The sequence below is a fragment of the Cetorhinus maximus genome, chromosome 3 (assembly GCF_964194155.1).
Source record: "Cetorhinus maximus chromosome 3, sCetMax3.hap1.1, whole genome shotgun sequence".
Classification (NCBI taxonomy): Eukaryota; Metazoa; Chordata; class Chondrichthyes; order Lamniformes; family Cetorhinidae; genus Cetorhinus; species Cetorhinus maximus.
This window is the reverse complement of record NC_135881.1, coordinates 6,654,081-6,663,958: the sequence shown is the minus strand read 5'-3', so window position 1 is coordinate 6,663,958 and position 9,878 is coordinate 6,654,081. Positions and strand designations below refer to the sequence as shown.

Genomic DNA, 9,878 nt, shown 5'->3' with positions numbered 1-9,878 from the left:
CTTCGAACATGTCCGGATTATATGGTTGGTTTCTCAGCGCTGGTCTGCGAAACAATCAATGACTCTTGCATTCATTTGGAGCCAGCTGATTTCAGAATGTAAAATGACTTCAGAGCAACTGCATTCACTTTTTGTTTTCTATTGGATCTGGAGCTTCAGGAGCTGTTGTCTTTTTTACCTAAGCAGTTGATCCTTCTTCTTTCCCCACTAAACAAAATCAGCTTCCCAGCTTTGAAAGCACAGTTTTGCAGGCATTTTTTTCTCAAAGCCACAAACCACCATGTGACCCTTTTGTAAACAGTCCATCAGGGCCAATAGGTTTTGAGCTTCTTTAAAACTGCTTAATAACCTTTTTTTGTAAAATGCAGTCTTTTCCAGGACAGCAGCAACCAGAGTCCTTGTATTAACTCTTCAAGGGACAGTGTCTTAATCCTCGAAGATGAACTATTTTCTGTGTTTTTGCCAAGGGCTTTAAATGAAATAGGCAGTGGGGGGGAGAGAAGGGAGGGACACGTGGGTGAGGGAAGACATGATGAAATAAAGAGACAGAAGAAAGTAGAGAGAAAAATAGCAATAAAGAAAATGGTTATCAAAGAATGTCAAGAAGGGACAGAGCATCTAAATATGCACAAGCTGTTACGGCTAGAGACTGAGAAATAATAAGACAGAATTAAAGACACTCTATCTGAATGCACACAGCATTCTCAACAAAGTAAATGTATTGACGGAACAAATAGAAATAAATGGATATGATCTAGACGTGGCTGTAGGGTGACCAAGGCTGGGAACTGAAAATACAAGGGCATTCGGCATTTAGGAAGGATAGGCAAAAAGCATAAGGAGCTGGGGTCACACTGTTAATAAAGAATGCTATCAGTACATTAGTGAGAGAGGGTCTTAGATCCACAGGTCAAAGTGTAGGATCAGTTTGGTTGGAGCTAAGAAACAACAAGAGGCAACAAGCTTTGGTAGGAGTTATTTACAGGCCAGCAAATAGTAGTGGCATGGTATAAATCAGGAAATTAGAGGTGCATGTAACAATGATATTACAGTAATCCTCGGGGACTTCAATCGACATATAAATTGGGTAAACCTAATTTGCACCGATGCTGTGGAGGATAAATTCCTGGAATGGACGATTTTCTAGAACAGTATGTTGAGGAACCATCTGGATATCAGGCTATTTTAGGCCAAGTGTTGTGTAATGTGAAAGGACGAATTAATAATCTAGTTGTAAAGGAGCCTTTAGGGAAGAGTGACCATAATATGCTATAATTTTACATGACATTTGAAAGTGATGTAGTTATTCTGAAGCTAGGGTTTTTAATCCAGACAAAATAAACTACAAAGGTAGGAGGGGCAGCTTGCCTGACTTAGATTGGGAACTGGCATCTACCCAGCTATGTGGAAAATTGCCCAGGTATGTCCTGTACACAAAAAGTAAGACAAATCCAACCCGGCCAATTACCGCCCCATCAGTCTACTCTCCATCATCAGTAAAGTAATGGAAGGGGCCATCAACAGTGCTATCAAGTAGCACTTGCTTAGCAATAACCTGGTCTCTGATGCCTTGTTTGGGTTCCACCAGGGCCACTCAGCTCCTGACCTCATTACAGCCTTGGTTCAAACATGGACAAAAGAGCTGAACCCCTGAGGTGAGGTGAGAGTGACTGCCCTTGCCATCAAGGCAGCATTTGACCGAATGTGGCATCAAGGAGCCCTAGCAAAACTGGAGTCAATGGGAATCAGCGGGAAAACTCTCCGCTGGTTGGAGTCATACCTAGCACAAAGGAATATGGTTGTGGTTGTTGGAGGTCTGTCATCTCAGCTCCAGGTTATCACTGCAGGAGTTCCTCAGGGTAGTGTCCTAGGCCCAACCATCTTCAGCTGCTTCATCAATGACCTTCCTTTCATCATAAGGTCAGAAGTGGGGCTGTTTATTGATGATTGCACAATGTTCAGCACCATTTGCAACTCCTCAGATACTGAAGCAGTCCATGCCCAAATGCAGCAAGACCTGGACAATATCCAGCCTTGGGCTGACAAGTGGCAAGTATCATTCGCGCCACACAAGTGTCAGGCAATGACCATCTCCAACAAGAGAGAACCCAACCATTGCCCCTTGATGTTCAATGACATTACCATCACTGAATCCCCCACTATCAACATCCTGGGGCTTACCATTGACCAGTTACTGAACTGGAATAGCCATATAAATACTGTGGCTACAAAAGCAGGTCAGAAGCTAGGAATCATGTGATGAGTAACTCACCTCCTTACTCCCCAAAGCCTGTCCACCATCTACAAGGCACAAGTCAGGAATGTAATGGAATACTCCTCATTTGCCTGGATGAGTGCAGCTCCTATAAGACTGAAGAAGCTGGACACCATCCAGGACAAAGCAATCCACTTGATTGGCAGCACTTCCACAAACATTTACTCCCTCCACCACCGATGCACAGTAGCAGCAGTGTGTACCATCTACAAGATGCACTGCAAGAATTCACCAAGCCTCCTTAGACAGCATCTTCCAAACCCATGACCACCTAGAAGTATAAGGGCATCAGATAGATGGGAACACCACCACCTGGAAGTTCCCCTCCAAGTCACTCACCATCCTGACTTGGAAATATATCGCCGTTCCTTCACTGCTGCTGGGTCAAAATCCTGGAACCCCCTCCCGAACAGCACTGGGTATACCTACACCACGTGGACTGCAGCGGTTCAAGAAGGCAGCTCACCACCATCTTCTCAAGGGCAACGAGGGATTGGCAATAAATGCTGGCCCAACCAGCGTAGCCCACATCCCGTGAATGAATAAAAAATGGCAATGGCTGGCATTTAAAGAATCAATACATGGTTTGCAACAAATTTACATTCCTCTAAGGCACAAAAAGCCAGCAGGGAATGTAATTCAACCATAGCTAACAATAGAAGTTAATGATTCTATTAGATCAAAGAACGAGGCATATAACGTTGCTCAAAAAGTAGTATAATTGAGGATTGTGAGCATTTTAAAATTCAGCAAAGGAGAAGCAAGTGTTATGGACAGGAGGGGGTTTAATTTATACAGCCTTGATTTCTCCTTTCACCACCCTTCAATAAGCAGAAAGGTGTTTTGATTTTGATTTCCCCCCTTTATAAATGGCAGCGTATTTCCCAACCTCTTAGCTTTTGTGTGATCCAATTTCTATTAATAAGCCTGCAGCAAACTTGAAATAGGGTTAGTTTATTCACGCACACTCAAAATTCAGGGTGTCACTACATGGCTCCTGGTACATTCATGCAATATAGGAAGGATAAAGAAAGAAAGATTTACAGAGCAAAAACCGCAGAGCAAAGAATTATTGTTTCACATGAATCCAGAGTCCAGAATCAAAGTCCAATGGTGCAATCTTTCACAGAGGTCAGCAGGCTGCAGACTGATGCTGGATAATTCACTTTTCTGGTAGAGGTGACTTCCATAATGGAATAGGCATGTAGAGATGAATTAGACTTGTAGGCGCTGGTACAGAAGTTCCAGTAGAAACAGTGTAGATGGGGTCCAGACATTCATTTGGACTGAGCTCTTTTTTCTGAGCTGCTGCTTGCTAGATGGAAGATGGCAGACTGATTTGCAGCCCCACAAGACAATATTACAGGTTCTTCCAGCTATGGGGTCATGTCACATGACTTCCATCTATTCACTTTGGTTTTGACAAAATATGTTTATTCCTTTGTCTGCAATCTTGAGATTGTTAATGTTAAGCCATTAAGAATTTGAAAGGAAAGGTGCAGGGTCCTTTGTCCTAGCAGACTGGTAGTCTCTATTGGCCAGGCTGAGCTTAGGAAATGTAGGTGGCCTTTGTAAAATTCTCTTTGAATTTGAACTCTGCAGCCATGGGGTCGTTAGTGTCTCCTTAGATATGATGAGGTGTCAGCTTGTTAGATATTCCCAGAAAGTTCTTTTTGTTCAAGGTTACAGGCAAACGTAAACTTTAGCCTTTTTAAAGTCTTTGTCTAGTTTTTAAAGTTTTAGGAAGTAGTCATTTTGACATATATAGTGTGAGGTCTTAGATCCGTGACACAAGAAATTGATAAAGAAAGAGAAAATAGAATATGAAATTCTATAAACTAGCAAGCAACATAAAAAAGGACTGTAAAAACTTCCATAGGTATGTGGGAAAAAATGACTAGTATAGACAAATGTGGACCCATTGCAGATAGAGAATGGAGAATTCATAATGGCAAATAAAGAAATGGCAGAGAAACTAAAAAAAAATACTTTGTGTCTGTCTTCACAGAGTAAGATACAAAAAACCTCCCTGAAATATTGGGGAGCCAAGAAACTGAGATTGAGGATCTGAAAAAAATTAGTATTAGTAAAAAAAATAGTGCTGAAGAAATTAATGGGACTGAAAGTTAATAAATTCCCTAGACCTGATGATCTACATCCCAGAATGTTGGAAGACATGGATATAGAGATAGTGGATGCATTAGTGATCATCTTTCAAAATTCTATAGATTCTGGAACAATGCCTGCAGATTAGAAGGATGCAAATGTAACCCCACCATTTAAGAAAATAGGGAGAGAGAATACAGGGAACTACAGACCTGTTAGCCTGACATCACTAGTGAGGAAAATGCTTGAATCTATTCTAAAGAACATGATAACTGGGAATTTAAAAAATAATGGTGAGATTGGGAGGAGTCAAAATGGACTTATGAAAGGGAAATCATGTTTGACAAACCTGTTGGAGTTTTTTGAGTGTTTTACCAGTGAGATAGACAAAGGAGAGCCAATGGATGCGGTGTATTTAGATTTTCAGAGGGCTTTCGATAAGGTCTCACACAGGAGGTTAGTAAGCAAAATTAGAATCACAGAATCGTGGGATTGGGGGAAATATATTGGCATGGACTGAGGATTGGTTAACGGACCGAAAACAGATCATTCTCAGTTTGGCAGGCTGTGACTAGTGGAGTACTGCAAGGATCAGTGCTTGGGCACCACCTATTCGTGATCTATATCAATGATTTAGATGTGGGGACAAAATGTAATATTTCCAAGTTTGCTAATAACTCAAAACTATGTGGGAATGTGAGTTGTGAGGTGGATGCAAAGAGGCTTCAAGGCGATTTAGATAGACTAAGCGAGTGGGCAAGAATGTGGCAGATAGAGGGAGTGCAATGAAGGTTCACCAGGCTCATCCCTGGGATGGCAGGATTGTCCTATGAGGAAAGATTGAGGAGGCTGGGCCTGTGTTCTCTAGAGTTTAGAAGAATAAGAGGCGATCTCATTGAAGTGTACAAAATTCTTACAGGGCTTGACAGGGTGGATGCAGGATGTTATCCCTGGCTGGCAGGGGAGGCAGTGGTGTGGGATCTAGAACCAGAGACACAGTCTCAGGATAAGGGGCAGACTATTTAGAACTGAAATGAGGAGGAATTTCTTCAGTCATACGAAGGGTTCTCAAAATTCCCACATTTTTCATATCATCAACAAGGATATAACTTTTGGACTTTTACCTGAAACCAGACAATGAGAGAAGACAGAATACGCATTCTTCCCTTTAAAACAATCAACCCAGAGAAAGACACGAAACTAAAGCCCATCAAAATCTTGCATAAATAATTGCTACTAACTACTAAGGCAGGAAGACAACAATCAATGCAATTATGCAAACCCATCAATACTCCACATATACAATGGGTTTTAGTTCAAGACTAGTTACGGGGGCAAGAAGACAATGATAAACATCATGCGAGCCCATTAAAAACAACGAGAAAACAATCACCTGGGGAAGCCCACCAAAATCAAACAAAGAACTAACCTTGATTTGGATTGAGATAAGAAATTTTTTTAAAAACTGTATAACTGGGCCAGGAGATCTGAAGTGGGCAGTTTTTTTTTTGGGCAGTGAGCAGTTGGGAACGGTTGAAGCAGAGTTTAAGCAGGGAGTTGAGCCAAACGGAGCAAGGAGATCTGGAGGCTTGCAGGCCCGCAGGCAACATCACGGCCAGGGGCACAGGGTGGCAGGCTCAACCGAAGACAACAAGGCTGCAACCGCAGCCCTCCACGAAGATCGACCACCCACAACCGTGCCCTCCACCCAACTGAAGAACCTTCACAGATTCCACAGACTAGGACCACATGGGGATGGCAGGCCCCAGAGGACACAAAGAGTGTACCCCAAAACTGCAACCGGCTTACCTGGCTGGATTTCGAACTGTCAAGGAACCCTGGTTGGTGAGCATGATCCCTGACCTCTCCTAGTTCAATTTAGTTAGGTTTTGGGGGTGGGACAAGGGTAAAGGGATTGGTAGCGTGATTTTCCCTCGTTAAGCCATGTGTTCCCCATTCTTAACTAAGTGTACTTTGTAGGTCTGTTTAATCTCAGTGTAATCCTAATGTTATAAATTCATTTGTGACTTCAATAAACTCAGTTTTTTTCTTGCACCAAAACCAAGGCCAAGGCCTAGAACCCAGGGAGTGGGAGCAATTCGAACCGCTCAGAAGTCAGAGGTGAAGCTGACACACACCACCATCACCACACATAGGGTGGTGAATCTTTGGAATTCTGTACCCTAGAGGCCTGTGGAGGCTCAGTCATTGAGTACATTCAAAGCAGAGGTCAATAGATTTCTAGATGAAAATGACATCAAAGGATAGGGGGGATAGTGCCAGAAGATGTTGAGTTCAAAGATCAGCTGTGATCTAGTTCAATGGCAGAGCAGGTTCAAGGGACTGAATGGCCTACTTCTGCTCCTATGTTCCTATAAGTCTAACTCCAGTTCCCCGAGGCCGTTTGAGTACATTCCCCAAACAAGAGTCGATGGGAAGCCCAAAATGATTTTACACAAACATTAAACGGGAAGGCCAAGTTTGATGCCTACATGTTTAACATAGTGCTTAAAAATGCCGCAAGGCATATCTTCAATTATCTTAGTGGCAAATGTAAAGCTTTATTGATTGGGATTTCCGCTTCTGCCCTTCCATTGTTCTTTATTTAATGCGAGGGAATTCCCTGGCCAGGCAGCACAGAAGTGGAGAATCTCGTTTGAAACATTTAAAAATGATTCAAACACAGCCGCGGTTCGGCTACTTTCACTGTGGCTGTTTCATTAATGATAAAAACTGAAGGCAATGACTGGAGAGACCTTACATTATTGCATCACACTGGATTTCAGAGCGCGTCATAAAGCTCTGTGCTTGACGTGAGCTGGGGAAAAGTTGAGTTTACACCTGGTGCAGGCAGCTCAGTAAAGAGTGAACAGGGGAGGAGGAGGATTATGGACAATAACGACAAATCCGATGGGAACCGCAACCAACCATCAGGACCAGGAGATCGATCAAGGGCAAGCACTGGTGGTAACGCCCCTTGTGATTCCAACACCTCGCCAGATGGAACCTGCCCATTTCCAGGGGCAACACCGGCCTCTGGTGGTTAGTACATCTAATCTCTTACCTGTTTGACGGTCAGAATTAACATAAAGTTAACGGTCTTCTCCACGATCACAACTCTTAGGGCTACAGTACAGCCCACGGTTGTGCACTGAGACATAAATGGTTCTGAGCAGGAAGTGTCGTGTTAGACAAGACGATTTATAAAAGAACATTAGTATTTTACCAAAGCCTTATTCGTTGATCACATTTTAATAGACTATTCTTCCTTGATGAATTGCGTTTCAATCGCTTGTTTAAAGAGTGACAATTAAGTATTCATATTATTTCAATGACCTTGGGTTGCAAACACTTCATAAAAAATGACTCCATAATCTCATTGATTTTGGACAAAAATCTCAGCAGCCACAATGTTCAATCTGAAGACATTTCCATTTGAACCATTCAGCAGTATAGGTGAATCATAAATCAAAGAACATTCCAGTCCATCATATTCTTTATAAAACAAGTATAAACTTATATTCAAACTTTGGAATATGTTATTGTCATATGTGTCGTGGCTGACAGCATACATAGAAGGAATAATTATTTAGATCTATAACTAGCTAAAATAAGCAAACTGCTGGTTCACACTGTTTTTAGATGGATTATGCTCTAAAACATGTTGACATTGCACTTGATACCTCCCACTCCATGACAGTATTATACTGTTATTCCAAAATGGCATAGTTACAAATGTTGTGCTCCTTGTACTACAAATACTCTCCTGCATGCAGAAATTTTGTGACTGTTACAACTTGTGTTTTCTTGTAACTATGATTCAATAATAGAAGCAATACATAAAAGTTACATTATGGAAACAGGCCATTGAACCCAACCAGTCCATGTCAGCCTTTATCCTCTGCAAGCAATTAATTCTGATCATATTCACCCATCCTAAACCCAGTTCCCTTCAAACTCTTTCCATTCATCCACCCATCCAATGTGATCTTGAAAGTTGATGTAATGCCTGTCTGAACCACTAACACTCGAATTGCATATCCCTACAACTCTCTGTATAAAGAAAATAGATAGTGAAAACCATTACATAAACTTGGAATTGTATTCTATCCAACTGTGGTTCATGCATTACCTATACAATCAAGCCATGCTCTGCACTCATAGATCAAGGAAATGAGGATCCAGAGGATGACAGCATTGTACATATTCCAGCACAGTAAAGAAAGTGAAAGAGCAAGGACGCAAGGTCACCTTGCAGCATTACCCTCGCACTATTTAAAAAAAAACATTTTATCTTGAAATCGTAACCTGTTTTCCAGTATCGGAGGAAAAGAGACAGAATTCATGATGAAAAACGTGTTTTTACTCTACAAGCCTTCAGTAGAACAGGTAAATGATGTTTTTACCTGAAAAAATGTTTAACAAGTAACTTCTTACTACTGATTATCTTATTGTTAAACTGTGAACAGCATGAAAAGTACCATTGCAATTAAGATTTCCCATGGGATGAACTTCTGAGAGGAGTGGCATAAAACGACAATGGCACAGAAGGTTGTCCCAATAATCCAACCAAGGTTGTGGATCAAAGGATTTAACCAAGATTTGGCTAGTGATACACTAGAATGGTGAATGGCAGAATGATGCCATCAGTAAATTGGTACCTGCTCCTCTCAGTTAAATGAGCCCAGCCTAATGTGCATATTGTGATTTAAAGATATTATGTCTCCACACAATTGATTAAAATCACTGCACAACATTGGAAACATTTTGAGTTCCCAGAACAGCTGTGGTGTTCTGTGTCTCCTGTGATTTATATTGGTGGGAAGAGGGCGCAGTTAACTCTTGACCCATGTAGTTGACGTGTCTGCCTTCTCATGTTTTCCAGGTTCAGTGATGATCAACCTTTTGTGAGGTGGGCCTGTGGATGATTTGCAAATAAGTTGTTGCCCTATAAGGTTTCTGTACCACCAGCAATGTTATACCCATTAAATAATGGCATTCCACAGTAACAAACCCTTTGTGTTGGTCCACTTATTTTAGTCATTGTCTTTCTTGTTCTCTTCAAACATCAACTTTCAAGAAACCCTGTGATGGAATAATGTAAACCTATAAATATGATTCTTCCCCAAGGGGAAAAAAGCCAAGTTTATGCAATCTTTCCTCACAATTTAACCATTTACACCTTAGTATAATTCTTCAGAATCTACACTATACCCTGTCCAAAGATAGTCCAGCTTTCCTGAGGTTCGTTGCCTAAAATTGAAAACAGTGCACCATATTGGCTATGATCATGATGGCTCTGTACAACTGAAGCATCAGACTCTTCACTTTTGAATTCCAACCCTCTTGAGGTAAAGGCCAACTTTCCATTAGTCTGTTTGATTAACTTTTGTACCTATGTACCAGTTTTATTGACTTGTGTGCCTGCGTATCAAATCCTTTTATTCCTCTCTCACAACCAAGAAAATATTTTGATTTGTTATTCTTAGATCCAAAG

At 41.4% G+C, this 9,878-nt stretch overlaps 1 long non-coding RNA gene across 1 annotated transcript; it reads left to right on the top strand.

Moving 5' to 3' along the window:
* Window positions 1–7,281: 7,281 nt before the first annotated feature.
* LOC144672598 (uncharacterized) lies at window positions 7,282–9,361 on the top strand. Its single transcript, XR_013574121.1, has 3 exons — window positions 7,282–7,423; window positions 8,701–8,770; window positions 9,267–9,361. It is a non-coding gene; the product is annotated as an uncharacterized LOC144672598 (long non-coding RNA).
* Window positions 9,362–9,878: the final 517 nt, after the last annotated feature.